The following is a 19,405-nucleotide window of genomic DNA, read 5'->3' as shown; positions in this document are numbered from 1 at the left end:
ACTTTCCGCAGAGCTCTGTTCTCAGCTATCCTGCTTTTAATGACGTCCATCCGGAACTCAAATGAAGTTGAAGAATGCTTAACCCACTCCTAAGTGACACTAACCTTGGCAGCAGAGATAACAATATATGACCCAATTAAAACTCAAAATTTCCAAATCTTAATAGAGAAGAAGGAAAAGTTAAATTAAGAAGAAAACCAAACCTTATTCCCTTTTCACATTAACTGAAATCTTTAAAAAAAATTTTGTTTTATATTTATTTCTTGTCATTTGAATATAAGCAGTCCTTTTTTTTTTTGCTGTATTTTTTTTTTGAATGTTTTACTTTATGTAAGTTTTTGGATCCCCATAAGCTTTGGTTCCTCAAGCACCTGTGTCTGTCCTGGACAGCTTACTCCTAAACTCCTTGTTAAAAGAGAAAAAAAAAGGTCTTTTATCAAACTGCTGTGGTTAGCTTTTATGTCATATGTGCTGAATATGATTCCTAATTGAGAGATAAGTTCTGGGTCATTTAATCTTTACAGCCACCCAAAGAGCTGGATTTTGTTACAAATCTCATTTTGAAGCTAAGAAAATTAAAGTTTAGAGGTTAAGCATGTAAGTTGCCTTAAGTCATACAGAAAGTAAATGGAAAAACCTGCATTTGAACTCAGCTCTGCTTATTTGCCGCTCATGCTCATTGGTCACCACCAGGGAGTGGTATCTGCAGGGCGGGCAGGAGCCCCAGCTGTGGAATCAGGACAGCCAGCTCCACCACAGACTAGCTGTGTGGCCTGTTTCCTCTCCTCAGTGCAGCCACTCAACATGCAGCTGCTGAAAACGCCTTGCTCACTTAGTCATTTAATGAGCATCCACTGCATATTTGGCACCAAGCTAGGCGACTGGGAGATAGTGGCAAACAGAACATTAATGTTTTTCTTTTCTGCCTTCATAGAACTTAGATCCACAGGAAAGTGACCAGTAACCCAAACATATCAGATAACGGCAAGCAGCATGGGGAACATGGGGGAAAGGTGCGAGAGTGTTTCAAGCAGTACAGGTGTGATTTCCACTTTAAAAGATCATAGTCAGGAAGCTCATCCCCAGGAAAGAGACATTTGAGCAAAGACCTGCTAGGGATGGGGGCGTGAGCCAGGCAGATGTCTGAGGGAAGTATTCTCCAAGCAGAGGTCGTAGGTAGTGCAAAGCCTTGAGGCAGGTGTGTCCTGGAAGGAGCAAGGTAATGTGGTTGCAAGGCTGCAGGGAAGGAAAGAGAAACTGGGGACGCGGCAAAGACATGATGAGGGATCTTATCAGTCTTGCAGACCATTTTCACAACTTAATTTGACTGAGTGAGGACACTGGAGTGCTTTGAGCAGAGAAGCAATCTATCTCAGATATCTAAAAGGAAAACAGGCTACTCTGTTGGAATAAACCATAGGGTTAGCAAAGGTAGAAAAAAGGTACAAAGTTAAGAGGTCGTTGTAATCATCTAGTTGAGAGAAGGTCGTGGCATGGCCCAGCATGGTGGTGGCAACAGCAGTGAAAGTGGTCAAATTCTGCATACATTTCCAAGGTAGCCTGAACAGGATACCCTGTTATATTGAATGAGGGATAGGAGAGAAAGAATGCAGTCAGTGATGGCTCCAAGGTTTCTGGGCTGAAGCATCTAAAAGAATGAGTTACCGTCAACTGAGATGGGGAAGGCTAGCATCAGGGGGCATCACAGGCTCAGCTTTGGACAAACTATGGTTGAGATGCTCACTAGGTATTGATGGAAAAACATCAAGTGAGTGTTGGATATCGGAGTCTGGAGTTCACAGTCTGTGCTGCAGGTACAAAACGTTTGGGAATCCTCAGGGTAATGGATGGTGTTTGCAGATGGGAGAGTAGCTGAAATCACCAAGAGAGTGAATGAACACAGAAATGAGAGGCTGCTCAAGGGCTGAGCCCAGGGACACACCAATACTTCAAGTTGGAAAAATGTGAAAGAACGAGCTAAGGATACTGAGAAAAAAGACAGTCCTTAGGGGTAGAACCAGAGATTGTGGCGTTTTGGAACCCAGTAAGCTGAGTGTTTCCAGGAGGAAGGAATCAGTGTTATGATTTTTTTTTTTTTTGAGAGAGAGAAAAGAAACATGTAGAACATGGAAGCTTTATGTCAATTTCTTGACTGGGACAAGAAAGATAGTGAGAACTGACTAAAGGATCTCGGCAACTAGGCGACATTAGTGACTTGACAAGAGCAGTTTTGGTGGCCTGGTAGAGGTGAAAGCTTTTGTAAAATGTGCCGCCCCTTCCCTCCACCCCTTAAAGAAAAAGAGAGAGAGAGCACCAAGGGATTGCAATCAACAAATGCACAGAAATAATCTGCTAGGAATTTGATATCAGGGGAAGCTGAGACATAAAGCAGTAGCTAGAGGGATCTGTGGTCAAAAGAGTTTCTTTTGCTTGTTTTGTTTTTTTCTTGCATTTTTATTTTTATTTTATTTATTTTTATTGAAATACAGTCAGTTGACAATGTTGTGTCAATTTCTAGTGTACCGCATGATGTTTCAGTCACACATAAACACACACACACACACATACCTTTTGCTTGTTTTTAAATGAGAGAAATTACAGAGTATCTGTATGCTGCTGAGAATGAGTCAGAAGTGGAGGGAAAATTTAAGATTCAGTTCCAGGGTTTCACTCTGATCATGTATCTAAAGCACTAACACAACTTCTAGAATACTCCATGGATACCAAGCATTATTTCTTTTATTGCCTTCCCCTAAACTATCATAGCATAATTGTTCATTGTTTATGGTCTTGTGTGGAAACCATCTTTACAGATTCCCTTACATTTTATTTATTATAGACAATTTATTTTTATTCCGTGTCCTTAAAATTGCTTATAAAAGAGGGAGGGTATAGCTCAGCAGTACAGTGTGTGCTTGGCATGCAGGAGGTCCTGGGTTCCATCCCCTGGACCCCTGATAGATAAATAAATAACTAAAAAACTAATACCTACCCCCCCAAATAAAAAAATAAAAAGAAAAATAATCATATAAAAAACAGTAAGTTATTGAAAAATACCTTTTCTGTTACTTAATTTTCTTTGCATTTTTTTCATTTAGAGCAATCCCTGCCACAAAATATAATAATTCCCACTCCCCACCCCAATCATTCATAATATATATGTCTGCAGGTGAATTATTTCAGATTGATGAATCTCATCATTTTGAGTATCTGATGGTCACCTTGAAACTTTGTCAGCCGCAAGCCTGGGACATCCAAAATTTGACCCAAGTGCTCTCTGTGAGCTGAGATGACACAGGGGGCCAAGGAGCTACAGATTATTGGGGTGCTGTGCTAACACCACTTGTTATAGAGTGGAACATTTTAGACTGGGACTTATGTAAAACAGGTTCATTTTGTACTGCAAGAAAGATGTGTTAATTATTATAATAACAAATGTACTTTCTTATTTGGAAACTTCACCTGAAATCATTTCACTGTCTGTGTCTTAGAAGATGGAACTTATTGTGAATCTAACTCTCTTTGTCTGGGCTGAGAATGCAGCAGCGTTGGGTAGTCTCAGGGTAATAAAAACCAGGGCAGAGCTAGTATTTCCAGGTTCGTGTCTGATTTAGTCATTCATTGCTGCATGACAAAATTTTCCTCAACACGTTGTAGCTTAAAAAAAAAACAATAAATATTCATTGCCCCACACAGATTGTGTGGGTCAGAACCCAGTAGTTCTGCCTTGGGTCCCTCCAGAAGCAGCAGTGTCTGAAGGCTTGATGGGCCTGGAGGGTTGATTCCCAGGCTGGTTCCCTCCTCTTCCCGGCTCGTTAGTTCTGGTTATTGGCCAGAGGCCTCAGTTTCTTGCGGCAAGCTTTAACTACAGGGTTGCATGAACATCCTCACCATATGACAAGTGACAGGCTACAGGACATGCAGTCTAAGAGAACAAGCCTCAGAAGTCGCAATCTGCCATTTCTATTAGTCAAGCCGATCAGCCTACCCAGTTAGGGAGGGAAGCATTAAATACCAGGACGCAAAATTCTTAGAGGTTGGCTACCATATTGTTGCACCTTAGAGGGCTGTAAGGACAATGGCGGTTCAAATCAGTTGAATAGTTTTGTCATGGTTGACGTTTCTATCCTCATGTATATTCTATCTGCTGCTATTTTTATTATGACAATGCCCAGAAATTAGCATGCCCTTATGATCATCAGTTTTTTTGTATATTCAAGCAGTGTGTATATAGATGTTGGAAGTGTCAAGCAAAAGTATATGTATTACGTGTCTTCTACAGAAAAAATAACAAATGATGTAGAGAGAGTGATGCACATGGATTTAAGTCTTTGCTTTACAGATCGTTAGCTGTGTTGATTTAGGGCAAGCAGTTCTCACATTTAAAGCAAGAATGATAATGATAATGGTGATAATAAAAAATCAACCCCATAGGGTTTTCTTCTTTAATTCTTTCTTTTTTTTTTTATTGAAGTATAGTCAGTTTACAATGTTGTGTCACTTTTTGGTGTACAGCATAATAGTTCAGCCATACATACACATACATATATTTGTTTTCATATTCTTTTTGATTATAGGTTACTACAAGATATTGACTATAGTTCCCTGTGCCTAAACAGTATAAACTTATTATCTATCTTGTATATAGTAGTTAGTATCTGCAAATCTCAAACTCCCACCCTTCCCACCCCCTTTAACCAACCCCCTAGTAACCATAAATTTGTTTTCTATGTCTGTGAGTCAGTTTCTCTTTTGCAAATAAGTTGATGTGTGTCATTTTTAAAATGCCACCTGTAAGTGATATCATATGTCAACTACCTAGTATTACCAAGAGAATTAAATGTATGTGTATGTAAGAAAGCACCATAAAGCCTTGAAGTGTTGCGAATATTGCCAAATCAGAGCGCGTTCTGATAAGAGCTGCTTTGTATCCATTCCCTTGGCCCAAGCCGGGTTTTAGCTGCATGAACAAAAATGGCAAGCTATTGCTATTCCTGCTACTGCTGCTGCAACCACGACTACTATTACTACAAATAAAACATTTTAAAAAAAGAAAAAAAAAAGAAATCTATCAGAAGGAGCAGAGGGTAGGAGTGGAGCAAAGGAAAGAATCCACCCAGGACATGGGAAATAGTGGGCTACAGTGTCTGCAGAGAATATAAAAACAGAAATAACCCAGACGTAAAGTCAACATGTTTTCTGAGACTACTACACACCAGCAGTTCTCAGTAATCAATGGTAAAGTGCTCTTTCCTGCAGAGATCGACCTGCCACCCGCTTCCCCTTCCTGTGCTTCTGGTTGCTGACGTTACTTTTTGAAGTCAGTCATAGTCTGTATGTTGGGTGTGTCCTATTGGTCGTTTGAGCATTTGAATATGGGATGGGCTGGGAGGGGATGGGCATGCAGCTGTGTCAGGTCTCAGTTTCAATAAATAGGGCGTAAAAAAGATTGACTTTGTGCAATAGATTATCACTCTTTATATTAAGCATGCTAGAGGTTTTTTGTGCAGTTCCAAACACAGCAGCTTTGTGAGAGAGGAAGTACATTCCTGGGTGTCACTCAGATCCTAAATATTCCTTTAAAGTTTTTAGATACTTCAGCATTTTGGGAAATAATGTTCAGGTCAATGTATTTATATGCAAGGGTGTAACTGACTTGTCCCAGAAGCAAAGCTGTAGTCAGTAAGAGGGGATCTCAGAGCTCTTATATGGGGTACGGAGTTTCAGTGTCCATTATCAATTTTTCATCCAAATAAAATTAGCTGTAGTGTTATATACATTCTATTGTCTTCTCTTTCTAGTTGAGGCTGATTCATTATGTTCTTGAGAAGAATCAATAGCTTTACTTAGCTTTTTCCACGTAGCATTCTTTCTTGGATATTTAGTGGTTTCAAATGGACTCCCATGTACAGCTTTTCAACAGCCACTCTTTCATACAAATGAAAGCATTGAAGTGTTTGGCAATTTGTTCTGGAATGTAATTAATCATTGACCTCAGCATATGTCTCCCAGGAAAGTATGGTGTTACTAACCTGTGCTTTTTTCTCCTCTCCGCCAAGGAAATAACAAAGAACATATATGATCTGATTATATAAAGTGTTTTTTTATGACTCTTTCTGTCAAAGAAGTCGAGAGTAAGTCTGCTTGATTTTTCCTCCACTCTAGTCTATGTTGAAAATGTCATTGCCAATAAATTAAAGTGTATTTACTATAACGTATTTCAAGCTCACAATTCATGTGCCTTTTTCCAAACATGAATGATTTTTTTTTCTTTGCCTAGGCCTATTAGTCTTAAATAATTTACTTGTTGTTGAAGTCCCCTATTTTCTTTAGGAGAATTTTTTTTAATATATTACTAGACCAAATATGTAATTGATTTACTGAATTTGTGGTTATATATGCCATCTAAGAGAATTAGCCCCATTACCCATCAAGATAATCTTTTGCTTAATGAAATATTTAAAAATAAAGAGACTCTAAAATTCATTTTAATAGGAGAAAACATTATTCACTACAGTAATTCTCACAGCTATGTGCATTGGTTGGCATTGGACAGGTGGGAAGGATAAGGCCTAGTGAGGTCCACAGAGTGAGTGTGAAGGAAAAGCCAGGCTGGCCTTACAAGCTAACTCACAAATCTAAGTGTATCAAGTGTCGGATTACTGATCTGAGTTCTGCTGGGCTAACTCGTAAATCTAAGTTAATTAGTGTTGGTTTGCTGATTCCCTGTTCATGTTTTTTTTGCTAGCCCGCTGGATTTTCAGAGACATATCTGGCCTTGAAATGTTGGTTTGCTGCCTCCCTGCCTCTACTTTTGTGATAATGATGCTGCTAAAGCTGTTTCTTGCCTATTGGCCAAACACCCCAAGCTTGTAATTACCCTATAAAACCTCATGTGCACGTCTTGGAGGTGCTCAGAGCTTCAGAGCAGAAGCCCCTCTGAGCCCGCTGGCATAATATATATGAGTACTCCAACCCTCCGAGTGGTGCTTGTTTCTTGGCTGGCCTGTCATTTCCGTAACATGAGAAGGGTTATTCTTACAGGTTAATGGAAAACAATTTGGAGGGATAAACTTTGGAGTATATCAGAATACATGTTAAGATAAACAATGAACTGATTAAACTGTGATTGAAATCTATCATTGGGATGCAGAGAGAGCTAAGAAAAAGCATTTCACCGGAGGATGGAAGATGTAAATATTTATTGAGATTATCAAGTTCTGCTTTCAAACTTGTTGAATGTTGGTTGTGGGAGCCCTATTTGGAGGCCAAACCTCACACCATGTAAATAGTTGTCCACTCTCAGCCAGAGGACCAGAGTTTCCAGTGGTAGGCACAGGCATAAGTTTCTAGGCACAGATTAGAATGAAATTCTTTAAGATCAGAAATGAACTTTTTAAAAAACAGAGACAGAGACTCACAGACATTGAAAACAAACTTATGGTTACTAGGGGGTTAAAGGATAACTCGGCAGTACGGGATTTGTAGATACTAACTACTATATATAAAATAGATAAATAACAAGAAATAAAAAAAAAGAATAAAATCCTTTTAGGGCTGTGTAAAGAGAAGAACATCTCTGTGTTTCTTCTCTACTCTCACGCTATGCTAAAAGTGCTATTTCACGTCTGTCACCGAATGTGTGAGGTTTTTCCTACACCAAGCAAAGCTGTGTGTCCCACCTGGTGTCCCACAAATTTAACCCAATTCCTCGAGTTCCCACATAATCACCTGGAGATAGCCTCACATCCCCCAGGTGAAGCGTTCTGTCCCGCCAGACTGCTCTGCTCCACTCGGATACCAATCACAAGTCCAGGGTATTATCTATGCTTTCAACCAAAAGGCTGTGAAGGTTCCCATGACTCCCTCTTTGGATTTAATTTGTTGAGCAGCTCACAGAGCTCAAATTAAAAAAAAAATTATTTACTAGATAACTGGTTTAGTATAAAAGGATATAACTCAGAAACAGTCAGGTGGAAGAGATGCATAGGGCAACCTCTTGGAACCCCTCCTTTTTTGGAGGCTTTGTTACTTAGACATGATTGATCACATCATTGGCCTGTGAAGGAGTCAACCTCCCCCCTTCTCCCCACCACCCAGCCCCACACTCCCCTCGCCCCTCCCTGGAGGTGGAGTGGGGTGGATCTGAAAGTTCCAACCCTCTAATCACAGAGCTGGTTCTCATCCTTGGTGACTTTCCTATTGTCACTTCATTAACATGCTCAAGTGTGGCTGAAAGATGTTGCTATGAATAACAAAGATATTTTTATGGCTCTTACTGTCTAGAAAATTCTGAGGGTTTTCAGAGCTCTGTACCAGAAACCATATACATTTGTATATGTATTATTATAAATCACAGCATTACATTTTCACTGTCATGGATGGCTGTTCCCCTGCCGGGTGGTTCCTGGGCCCAACTTGGTGCAGACATAGAATTCCACCGTGGGAAATGGCAACTGCTTGCTTAGAGCCACATATGGACACCCACGTGACCCTCTGCAGGTCCCTCATAGTAAAGAGCTGGCCCTCACCTCCAGGACACTAGCCCTTTGCTTGGCACTCTTGCCCACTTACCATGGGTGTGGCTCCAGTATTCTTTTCAAAGCAGAAAATTAGGAGGCTAATGTGTGAGAATTACCATAAAGCTTATTTATCATCCCTCAAAAAGGTGATCTTCAGTCTCCATTTTATCTCCAGTATTTCTAGCTTCCTGCACCATGGTGCCAGGGCTGACCAAGGGGCCTATTTTTTTTTTCTGGTGAACCAAACAGGGTCCCAAGAAACAGACTGGGTGACAACCGTCAGCATGGGGTAGTTGACACCATGCTCCCCCATCTCAGATGTCAACTACTGTGTTTCTCAGTCCTCTAGCTCAAAGCTTTCCCCTCTTTTACAAGCATGTACGCCAGCAGTCGCTCTGATACAGACTTTGTTTACCTGTCTCCTCTTACATGCCAGGGTAGGTTCATTGGTTTATTTATGTGTTGTGTGTTTCTTTTATATTTCATCTTTCAACAGAGAACTTCTGGGCACTGTAACTTGAGGAATAATACAAGATAATTTTTAAAGCACAGAATCAAAATGTTTATCAGAACTGCAGTGATATTTTAGTGATTTATTTGGGGTCTGTTAGCATAAAAAAAAATGGAGCATTTACCCCACCCCTCAAGAATCAAAGGCTTGGAAACAAGGTGACTTCTGTTGAAAATCCTCTCCAATTTCTGTAGTGATTGTGAATGAAAAATACTGCAAACCCTATCAGTAAACAAAGAGTGTGGAAGTCATCAAGTCATCAGCGGCTGCCGCCACCCCTCAGTGAGGACAAGCCTGCAGCCCAGCCTCTGCAGCCACTCACAATGGTGCACCCTGAGGGGACCAGAATAAGAAAGGACAGGATACTGGCCCTAGATAGCTAGGTGCTTGTCAAAGGAATGAATTCAGTGAGCCCGATGTTTGCTTCCTCCCATACATAGAAAAGCACTGAATTCTTTAACTTGAGATGCCTGGTTTTCTTTAGATAACAAGTAATATTTTCTTGTGCCAACTACCTGGTCTTTGTTGTAAAGCTCCTGTATATCCTAGCTCCTCCCCTACCTCTTTGGAGCAGTTCCTCAGAGCCATCTGAGAGATTATCATCGCGGCTTGAGTCCTCCCACAAAATAAAACATAACTCAACTTTTAGGCTGCACATTTATTTCAGTCGACAAAATCAATAGGGAAAATTTCATATATTTTTTTCGGTTCATTAAAACTTATTTACTTTGTCTTTTCAGGGAAATTTTCATTCTTTCATTTCATCTGTTCTTTTTGTTGTTGTTACCTAGCACGTTCATTTATTGAGAACCTAGGATATGTGTTCATTACTCACTTCCTCTGTGAAGTGAGGGATACCGTGGTGACTGAGTCTGTCTCTGTATTCCAGAGACACACAGTGAGAGGTACAATCTCATGATGAAGTCAAACATAAAAATCAGTGCATATGCAGGAAAATTCTACAGTAGGGACTCAAAAACTGCGTGGGCTGAACTGGGGAGGGAGAGGGTAGTTTACTGCAATTTAGAGACTCTCATGGAGGAGACGAGGCTGGTGTTCCCTGGCCGGGCTTTAAGGGCTCTCAGAGGGCTTTTTAAGCGGAGGGCAGGGCATAAACAAGCCAAGGGGAAGTGGTTTTTAAGCGGTAGGTGGTTAACAAAACCAACTTTGCACTGGACTCTGTTTCCTCTAGGAGTGAAGGAAAACCCCAGGTCTGAAAGATTAGAAAAGCAGGACCAGGATCGGGCAGTGGACAAATCCAGCAGGCAGGCTGAAGAGGGCTGAGCGCTTCACTCTAAGTGATGAAGAATTTTATTTGAGTTTGTTTGTTTTCATTTTGGTTTTTGAGCAGCTACAAAAATCTGATGAAAGTCCTCTTAGGGATATTACTCTAATTCTGAAATTATATCAAATGAAGGCGTTATACATTCAGTTTTCTGGCTAAGGGGGGCTTCTTCTGGGCAATAGAAAGTAACCAAGTTTCCTATAGTTTAATAAGTGGTTTTACTAATTGCTAACCTGGAGAATGGGAACTTCATAAAACTGAATGCTCGTTTGTGAAGCATACTACTTTTCTCTCTCCCTCCCCCTACCCCATACTGTGTCTGACACACACACACACACACACACACACACAAACACACACCCCATGGTAGGCAGAATAATGGCTCCCAAATGGTCACATCCGAAAACCTAAGAATATGTTACCGTACAGGACAAAAGGGACTTAGCAGACGTAATTACATTAAAAGTCTTGAGGATTATCCAGGTGGTCCTGGTGTAATCACTGAGATGCTTAAATATTGGAACAACCAGGCAACAGGTAAGAGAGAGTTTTGAGGAAGATATACTGATGCCTTTGAGGCTGGAGAAAGGAGTCATGAGCCAAGGAGTGAAGACAGCCTCTAGAAACACGTTCTCTAAAGCCTTCAGAAGCAATGAAACCCTGCACAACTGGATTTTAGTCTATGAGATCCAGTTTGGACTTCTGACCTCCAAAACTATAAAAGGATAAATGTGTATTGTTTTAAGCCACTAAGTTATGGTCATTTATTAGAGCAATACCAGGAAACTAACATAAGTACTAATTTTATCGTTAAATACTCACATGAGCAAAACTCTATGTCCTATGAGTCAGTCTAATTTCTAGTGGGGAGGGCATAGCTCAGTGGTAGAGCCCATTTTTAGCATGCATGAGGTCCTGGGTTCAATCCCCAGAACCTCCATTAAAACAGACAAACAAACAAACTTAATTACCCCCCCAAATTTTTTTTAAAAAATCAGTCTAACTTCTGATTCAAAGCTCCTATTCAATCTGATAAAGAAAACATAATCTGGTTATTTTTGTGGAAGGTTAGGCAAATCTAGTAACTTTCATATCTGTAAGTTGATTCTTCTGCCTTTGCAAGCAGACTTTGCTGACTTAAGATGACGGAGGCCTTTAACAAAAGCCACTAAGCATCGGGGAAGAGGATGTGGGTGTCCTTATCTCTACTGAAGCTGACAGAGATACAGAATCATCACTTGGGGGAATTTAAATGATTTTGCTCTTCAGCTTCTAATCCTGCTGTGTCCACAGAGGTGTCAGTTATTTTGTCTGTCCTTGGGACATTGTGCCCAAAGGTGGCTGAAGTTGCTCTGAATTGTCCTCATTTTGACCACTGAGCAATACTGGTGGTGCTGGCAGCCCTTCTCCTGCCCACCAATCTTGTCAAAGGCATAGAAGAATGTGCATTTGTTCTCTTGTTCCTTCACGTAGTCTGTGGGTGCAGCGGGGCTCTCCATGAGCATTCTCTCTAGTCCTCACCCTGTGATCTGTCTCTGTTCTAGGTCAGTATGGTGAAGGGCACATCAACAGATCTGGGGCCAGACCAGATCACAGAGGACAGGAGGAGGCTTCAAACCTATTTAAGAATCTTTCTGTTATTATTTTTCATCTTCTCTGAGACAGGGGGCTGGCCAGGCAAGGAGACAGACCAACTTCCAATCTTTCTCTCCAATTCTCCTCTCAATCTCTGGCTCACAACGTCTTTATCTAACATGGGAGATGGTAGTGCTAGGGAAGAACCAAGGAAAAAAAGCTGTCCTATTCATGGCAGCAATATATACAATAGCCATGACATGAGAACAACTTAAATGTCCCTTGACAGATGATAGTATAAAGAAGTGGTAGTATATTTATACAATGGAATGCTACTCAGCCATAAAAAAGAATAAAATAACGCCATTTGCAGCAACATGGATAGACCTGGAGATCATCATTCTAAGTAAAGTAAGCCAGAAAGAGAAGGGAAAATACCACATAATATCACTTATATGTGGAATCTAAAAAAAGAAAAGAAAAACAAACTTATTTACAAAACAGAAACAGACTCATAGGCATATAAAACAAACTTATGGCTACCGGGGGGGGAAAGGGTGGGAAGGGATAAATTGGGAGTTCAAGATTCACAGATATTAATATATATATAAACTAGATAAACAACAAGTTCATACTGTAATAGCACAAGGAACTATATTCAATAACTTGTAGTAACCTATGGTGAAAAAAATATGAAAATGAATATATGTATGTTCCTGTATGACTGAAGCATTGTATTGTACACCAGCAATTGACACAGCATTGTAAACTGACTACACTTCAATTAAAAAAAAGTATATATATATACATACAGATGTATACATATACACACACAAAAAAGGAATGAACAGTCCTGTGATTTGCTTCGCCTTTGCCTGATGGTTGCAAGATGGCTACAGCAGCTCGTAGGATCAAGCCTTCTATGACCAATTCATAGTCAGGAAGCATGAGCTGGCACAGGGCAGAGAGTTTCTCCTCATATACTTCCCTAAAAATAAAAAAATCTGTCCTGCCAAACTGCATCTACTTTCAAATCTTTTTCAGTCTTATTAACTTAGACCTTGCCTTTTGAACTAAAAAGCTAAGAATTGGTGTTAACTAATTCTGGAATTAATAGAAGTTCCAAGGCTCAAATGACAAAGGGTGATTCCAGGGCCAAGGGTGGGGGCAGGGAAGAAGTTGTTCTCCATTGGAAAAAAGGAGAATGTTTTATATAATAATTTTGCCACAGGTAGAGAAAGAAACTGAGGCTCAGAGACATTAATACATTTGAATTTGTAGTGTTAAGACTCAAACTCCTATGTCTCTAAATTCAATCCCCGGGTTGTTTAGATCTCATGTTGTGTCCTCCATAAATTGTTACACACCATCTGGCCTGTCTCTTCATCTCTAAGGTGAAAAACTTGGACTGGACGAATTCTACGGTTCACTACAGCTTGAAATGTGTTTCTTAGGTTGAAAAAAATTCAGCCCTCCCTATAAGAGAGAAAGGATATGTGTGCTCTTGCCTCCAGATGAGATTATAAACCTTCTCCTAAGTGCGGATCCTGCACTAGATTGCAGAGATCTAAGTATGGGTTGGACCAAGGTGAATTCTAGGTTTGAAAAATCAGTGACAATAGGTTTGAAAAATCAGTGACAATCTGAATGATTTTATGCTCATATAGGTGACATTTATGATTTTTTTTCTATTTATACTTAACAATATAGAGACTGGTGACTCACTCCAGCAACTATTTTTTAACCAACTTAATAAATTAAATGAGAGTCACTTTAATTCTTCTTCTTCTTGATGCAACTTAATTACCGTTTAGCTTCATTTTATTTATGGCAAACTGTGCATTATAGTCCTCTTAATATTGGCATTAACTTTGATTTGTCCCAGTTGATTATTTCCCCAAGAGCGTGATCTGCAGATTTCCTTCCAGTATCTAACACTGCAGCTCAAGTTGTTTTTGGTCCTCCATCTTAACTGCGCGATTTATACCTGGCCACATACTGACAGTTTGAGTTAGTTCCAGGCAATGAAATGTGGAAACTCTGATTTACTAGGTAGACCTGGCCCTGCTTCCAAAGAAGCCCTGCTTCAAATTTCTTCCCACTTGATTCTGAAGCTTGAACTGCAGAAGTATTTATCAAAGAGATTAGAAATGGCTTAGGTGCATTCCCTGGAGGGGCCGTCCTTTGGAAGATTCTGCCTGCATGTTATGACAACCAGCAGGTGGAATAGGATATTTACTCTAGAGTAGCTCATTCATCCTTCTACTGGGGAAAAACACAACTAATAACAAATAGGGATTTTTTTTTTAAAGATGATTTTTCTTCATTCTTTTCTGTTACACTTTAGGGACTTACTGAAAGTCCCTTATTAAGATTTGATCAATTAATTAAATGACAGAAATCCCTGCTTGAACCTGTAATGGCTAAATGTTGTACCTAAATCAGAGAAGTCTACCTTGTAAGTTGAATTGATTTATATGCAGAGAAACTTATGCTTGAGTTAAGGAATAAACCAACACTTGTTCAAGCCCGTTCATTTTTAGTAAAGGGAAAACAGATGAAACTCAAAATATTGGGTGACCACGATAACCAAATCTTGCTTTGGGACAAAAATGAAAACAGAGTTAGTGAAGAAATCTGAATTCAAGGGATAAGTGCTCTAACATTGTAAAATGGGGGTCTGTTTTTAGGTGGAAGTGATGAAGATAATGTTAGAAAGCAAACAATAAAAGGTATGAAGAAGTCAGAGACAGACAAATACTGTATGACTTCACTTATATGTGGAATGCAGAATATGACACAAATGAACTTATTTACAAGTCAGAAACAGACTCACAGACATAAAAAACAAACTTATAGTTACCAAAGAGGAAAGAGGATGAGGGAGCGATAAATTAGGAGTCTGGGGTCAGCAGATACAAACTACTATATGTAAAATAGATAAACAACAAAGTCCTACTGTATAACACAGGGAACTCTATTCAATATCTTGAAATAAACCATAATGGAAAAGAATATGAAAAAGAATGTACCTATATATGCATGTATAACTGAATCACTTTGCTGTACACCAGAAACTGACACATTGTAAACTGGCTGTACTTCAATAAAAAAATAAAATAAAATAAAGAGACAAGATAGCAAGTATTTTAGGACAGCAACGGATATTGTGGAAATAAGAAAGAAAAAAATTACATTTCAAAATGAGGTGGAGCAGCATCAGAAAGCTAAGTATTGAATGAAGTCTGAAGACTGATGAAATGTAAAGAATGTATGTTGCCTTAGCGCTGGACCTTACAAAATAGTTCACCTGATATTAAGCTCTGAAAGATCTGCCTCAGGCATCTTAACTCTCCAAGCATCGGCAGGGTTCACACGTTGATATATTCAACATAAAGCTTCCTTGTAGAGAAAAGAGAAAAAGTCGTGTTTACTAAGTGCATGGACCTGTTTGGAGACGTCAAGTGACTTGGTCGTACACCCAAATCTGTCAACATTAACACGCCCCAGAACCTTGAAATTGACGTCAGGTCTCCCAGGAGGGAATTCAAAAGCAGAGAAAAAGGTCTTCTCTATCAATGGGCACCCTATGAGGAGACATTCTCCAATCTTACTGTATAGATAAGCAAAACTCTCTAAAGATCCAATTGATAACTAGATTAAGGTTTGCAGTCCTTACATTCTCCTGGCAACTCCTCAGCTCTGTGGCTTTAGCACAAAAGCAGCTGTACATGATCTGTAAATAAAAGGGCATGATTGTGTTCCCCAAAAAACTTCTCTAGAGAACAAGCAGCAGGCTGGGTTTGACTTGTGGGTCACATTTTGTCAACTAATATAGTCCACTGATAGATGGGATAATGACTTTGAGGACCTTAATGAGTTTTCCCATTGGCATGTCCCTTCTCAAGCAGAGGAGGTAAAGAGAAATAACAGTGATTGAAAAGGAAGGAATTTAAAGGAGAATAATTAAGTAGTGGTGATCCCAAGCCTTATAATAAGCTAGCAATTAAGCAGAAAACAGACTCCTAGTCTTTAAAACATACTGTCTCACAGGCTTCCTTCTCCTTAAGAGTGAGATCTGGGAAATGCATATACATACTCTTGTGCATAAACCAGGGCATCTGAAGAACTTCAACAACAACAACAAAAACCCTTTGTAAAAACGTGCCTCCCCCAGTGAGTAGAGTGATTTTTCTTGGACTATTCACCTTAATATAAAAATCCTTCTGATCAAAAAGACAGAGTAATTCCTGAGAAAGCCAAGTGATCAAAGATGGCCAGGGCAGCCCCGTGCACAGGAGATGCTATCCATCCTCACTAACTCAGTGGAAGGGAAGATTGAGGCAGTATCTGTGAGTCTGAGCCAAATAAATGGACTTGAAGGGACCACAAATCTTGTGATGAGAGAAGTCGAAAATGTTAACTTCACACATTATTGGAAAGTGGCACATAAAACATCGTCCTAATGAAAATGAATACCTTATCATTGAAAAGATAAAAAACTAGAAAAGACCAAGGCTCATTTCATATTCAGAGAGGCAGTGGAGGGTAAAAAGAGAAAAATCATAACTAGAAAGGATGCCAAGACCCTAGTCTTCCAGGCATCTGAACACAGGTCCTGTTACACAGAGACATAGGGGCCAGTCCAAAGGGACAAAGCAAAGGAAACCACTCTGATAAGTATGTTCTAAATGCCAGGAACTTATTAAGTGTTTTAAACATGTTGCTGCCTTTGATGTTTTCAGTAATCCTTGGAAATAATAGGTATTATTGTCATCCCTTTACTGACAAGGGAAAAGGATCAGAGATGCTAAGTAATTGTCTAAGGTCACTCTGGGGGCCACAAGGTTTGGATCCTGGTCCTTATCTGTTTAGAGCTTTTCCAAGAGGACATGCTGAGGAAAGAGACAAACGCTGCATCTCAAACCCTGTGTAAATCCACATTGAAGCTAAACAGAAAGGTTTATAGAGGTTGAACATAGTTAATGAAAGCGTTCATTTACTAGTTCAGCAAAAAGAGAAATTTTATATTGTCAGAAATATTATTTACTACTAAAAATTAGTACGTGGTATTAAGATAGTTTTTGGAATATGATGACGATATTAGCAGTATCTTCAGCTGTGTCAGAAATAGAAGACGATCTTCATAGACAACCCAGCAGGAAGAAATGTGTCCACATTTGCAAAACAATTATTCAAAAAATCCTATTGAAAACAGTGGGCAGCTTTTGAAAAAAATTAAAAATGCTCTTCTCTATTATTTAAAAAATGCTTCAAGGCATTTTATTAGTTTCTGTATAGTTTTGTGCCATATTGATAGAAAATTAAGGAAAAACATTTTTCTTCAGTATCTAGGGAAGTGATCTTGTGTTTTTTATTTCCATATATTGTATCTTCTGATATGTTTGGTGGTAGAGGTGATGGACTGAGATGTAGCTATATATTTCCTTTTGCTATTAACACATTTTAGTTCATAGCTTGAAGTTCATACTAAGAAAAAAACGTACAACATAATTCTCCTCCTAATTAGTGTAATGCACTTTTCATAGATCATCCCATTAAGTCTCAGCCCACTTCTAGGGGATGAATGATGGTACAGATTCTAATAGTCAGCTCTCATTACTCAAGAGGTTTAATTTCCAGTCTGTGAGATGAAAAGAAACCGAATTAAATGTTCCAACTTAGTTAGTTCCAATTCTTAGTTACCATTCCACTCTGTGCTCGGCTTACATGTCCCTGTACATCTTGGACAAGCAAAATCACTACTTCAAACTTGTAGTATTAATATTTTTACAGTATAACTTTTAAAATAATATAAGCAATAATAAGTAGTAATATAAGCAATTTCATTTCCTACTTGCAAAATATTACATAGTGGAATTAGGTGCTTCGACCCTGATGATCATTTTCATATAGTCTACACCTAAGGTTATTCCAACTCTGCTTGGAAATTGAAGGCTGACCACTTTGCAGAGAGCCAGAGGGGAAAGGCAGGCACAGATGAGTCTAGTGAGATTTTCAAAGTCTGTTTAAAAATCAAGAACTGAACTAGAGTCTTCTGACTGCTTGTTGGTTTCTCTAAAGTCTTGTTCAATTATTGACTCTAGATTTAGACATCTGTGGCAACAGAGCAGTTAAGAGAATGGCTAAATGTTTCTAAAAACAAAAATACAGGGATCTGTAGGCTGTGCAAAGTCAGTCTAGGGTCCTGCATCGTCTGTTGGACTTCCAGATGCATGTGCGCCTCTGACCTTTGGATTGCATCCTATGTCCCTGAGAATGTTAGGAGAATATGTTTGGCAGTCCACAGTGGTTCTGTTGAGACCTCGGTGGTGAACGTACAAAGTGAAGCAAAAAGAACCAGGTGGTGCAATGGTGATGGAAGGGGTGCGGCGGCAGTACCTGGGCTGTCCGGCCACCTGTACAGACGCAGGAGAAGGTAATGGCCTAGCCTCTATATTTGGTCCAGCTCTGTAATCATGCCAAATTATTATTATTTTATTTAATCACATCAGTCACCAGCGTCACTAAGCCAACATCTTCTAAGGAATTTCCTCCACCTAAAGAGATTTGCTAGAGAACATTTGCTGAGGGATCAAAGGAAAAATTAAGCAACATTTTTATAATTGCTCCCCAAGGACAACTGGACAATGCTTGCACCCTCCCACCCTCCCTCCACATGCTGTTCCATCCCATTCAGGACCAGCCCTTACAGATGACTTATGTGACGACATCGCTAGCAAGCTAACATGGACTCACAGCACAAAGAGCCAATAACTCCCTATTCCCTTCAGAGTACCCTGTTTTCAATGAAGAGGGAGAAGTTCAGTTCTATAAGAGCTGATTTGTCTGGAGAACAAAGATTTGTGGCAGCAAATAAGTGTGGTGGGAGCTGTTGTGGAGGCAGGAGGGTCCTTGATCAAGGGATGTCTGGGCAGCAGCAGCCTGCAGAATTAGGAGGTTCATGGATCCAAATCCTGAGGCAAAACTGCAAAGTAAAGGTCAAGGCTGGAGGAGCCCATGATTGGGTTAACAAATTGTGTAACAGATCCCAGCCGCTTATCTCCTTAAAGAAGATGTGCTTAGTAACTGCCTTGAGGTTTTAGCAATGACCCAGGCCCACGGCTATAAACGCTGGGCATGCCTGCTCTTAGTCTTCTATCCCCAGTACAGCCTTGGGCTGGAATGGTAAACAAGTTATAAAAAGCTGCAGACTCAGAGGTGAGAAGGCTGGTTAGCCAACGACGGGACAGAGCCCCAGAGGGGGGCAACCTAAGACAGGCACAGCCTCCTGAGTCCAAGAAGATTATTGTTAAGGCAGCTGTTTCTCATACCTTCCACCCTGATAAGCTGTAAGCCTTGCTGGTGCCAACACGAACATGATTTACCAAAACATAAAGGGTCTTCTGACCTTGAGCCAGACACTGCCTGTTAACCATCTCCCTTATCATTCTTCTTTGCTGTATAAGACTACGTAACTTAATAAAGCTTTAGAGTAGCCATCAGCTCTCT

This window comes from Vicugna pacos, chromosome 8 (genome assembly GCF_048564905.1).
Source record: "Vicugna pacos chromosome 8, VicPac4, whole genome shotgun sequence".
NCBI lineage: Eukaryota > Metazoa > Chordata > Mammalia > Artiodactyla > Camelidae > Vicugna > Vicugna pacos.
This window is presented reverse-complemented; position numbering follows the sequence as displayed.